General features: G+C 36.1%; 1 pseudogene across 1 annotated transcript; it reads left to right on the top strand.

Annotated features, from left to right (window-relative positions):
* Positions 1 to 280: 280 nt before the first annotated feature.
* LOC311168468 (small ribosomal subunit protein uS13-like) lies at positions 281 to 743 on the top strand (annotated as a pseudogene). The gene has a single exon. The product of its transcript is annotated as a small ribosomal subunit protein uS13-like (transcript).
* Positions 744 to 2,421: the final 1,678 nt, after the last annotated feature.

Raw genomic sequence — 2,421 nt, 5'->3', positions numbered from 1 at the left:
TCAAAGGGTGAAATCTTTTCTACATCATAAAAAATAGTCTCAATTCCCCTTCATGAAAGCAAATAATTTGGTTGCCTGCTAGTCTAAGATACCCATATCATCCAAAGACAAATCTAAGAGCTGAGGTATGTGTGGCATTTGTTATTTGAATTCCTACACCTTTCTGGGCTGGAACTTAGAGTGTCAGGTAGATTGTGAAATGCTCTCAACTGAAAGGCTTAAAATAAAAATCAAGTCGCTCTTCCACAGGAGGCCTACACACCACCGCTTGGCCGCTGCCATGTCTCTAGTGATCCCTGAGAAATTCCAGCACATTTTGCGAGTACTCAACACCAACATTGATAGGCAGCGGAAAATAGCCTTTGCCATCACCGCAATTAAAGGTGTGGGGCGAAGATACACTCATGTGGTGTTGAGGAAAGCAGACATTGACCTCACCAAGAGGGCCGGAGAGCTGACAGAGGATGAGGTGGAACGCGTGATCACCATTATGCAGAATCTGTGCCAGTGCAAGATTCCTGACTGGTTCTTGAAAAGACAGAAGGACGTGAAAGATAGGAAATACAGCCAGGTCCTGGCCAACGGTCTGGACAACAAGCTCCGTGAAGACCTGGAGCGACTGAAGAAGATAACGGGCCCACGGAGGGCTGTGCCACTACTTCTGGGGACTTCACGTCAGAGGCCAGCACACCAAGACCACAGGACACCGTGGCCTTACTGTAGGTGTGTCCAAGAAGAAATAAATCTCTAGGCCCTGCAAATAAATAGTTTATACGGCTAATAATAATAAAAATAAAAATCAAGCCATGAATTGAAATATGTTGATATAATATTAACAGACTCTTACTGAAGTTTTTATGACATTTACTTAGTGCAGTAATCAGTTTTATTCTGTATATCTAACACATGTAACTGATTCTTCCATAAAAACCCATTCTCTTAATGTGACACCTTAATACTTGAAAAGTTTTTGAGTATGAAAAAAATAGAAATATGCCATACATTAAAAATGCTTGAAATCAAGAAGAAATTTGATCTAAACAATGCTTTCTTTAAAAATAAAATGTATCTATCTAAATGGGATAGTTGCTCTAATATTCTCAATAAGCACTAATTAATTTTAAAGCAGTCTATTCTAAAACTCAAACTTTCTTGACTCACAATGTCACTGTTTACTATGAAATTCTGGGAACGTAAAACAGAACTTACTAAAAGTCAGTATTACCAACAAAAGTACATGCTACTGAATGGAAAAAAATATTTGCACTCATACATCTGACAAGGCCTTAATATCTAAGATTTATAAGGAACTCATACAACTCAAAGACAACAAAATCCAAATAATAGATTAAAAAAATGGACAGAAGAGTTATATACACACTTATCCAAAAAAGACATGCAGGTGGCCAATAGACACATGAAAAAAAATTGCTCATCATCATTTATTTCAGGAAAAGCACATCAAAAGTGCCATAAGATAGCACTTCATATTTATGAGAATAGCATACATCAAAAAGACCAGAAACAACAAGTGTTGGCAAGGGTGTGGAGAAAAAGGAACCCTCATACACTGTGGTGGGAATGTATAGTCCATCCTCTATGGAAAACAGTATGAAGAGTTCTCAAAATAGTGGAAATTGATCTACCGTTGATCTTTCAATTCTATCCTGCAGTATCTACCTTAAGAGTATGAAAACAGTAATATGAAAGGATGTATGTGCTTCTATTCTTATTGCAGCACTATTTACAATAGCCAAGCTATAAAAAATATCTAAATGGACCACAGGTGAGTGAATAAAGAATATGTGGCATGTATACACACTGGAATGCTACACAGCTATAAGAAAAAACGAAATCTTGTCACTTGTGGTAATATGGATGGAACTGGAGGGGGCTGTGCTAATTAATATAAGTCAGGAGGAGAAAGACAAATACATGATTATTTCACTCATATATGGAATATAACCAAATAGAAAATAATAGACAAAATCAAATCAAAACAAACCTTTGGACTCAAATCACAAAAATTGAGATTACCAGAGGAGTGGAGGTGGAGGTGGGAATAAAGTATAATGGAGAGGTCCAACAGACTGTGGTGAAGGGTTATTGGTACTTTGCTGGTAGGCTTGGAGTGGCAACATACACTTAAAAACGTATGAACCAGTACTCCTAAATCATATACAGTGTACTAAATCAATATTATCTCAATGAAAAAGTCATTGTTATAAAATAGACTTCCTCAAGAATGCTGGTAATTCTGATTAGAGATATCTAAATTTATGTAATACATATTATATAAATATATTCTATTTATAGAATGTTCTAGAGAGGATTCAATTATGCATTCATTAATACTTTCAGTATTCTATCATTGGATTTGTTAACCTTACAGTCCATTTAATCTGAAAAAGATTGTTGCTA

Source organism: Talpa europaea, assembly GCF_964194135.1.
Source record: "Talpa europaea genome assembly, chromosome: 3".
NCBI classification, from domain to species: domain Eukaryota; kingdom Metazoa; phylum Chordata; class Mammalia; order Eulipotyphla; family Talpidae; genus Talpa; species Talpa europaea.
This window is presented reverse-complemented; position numbering and strand designations above follow the sequence as displayed.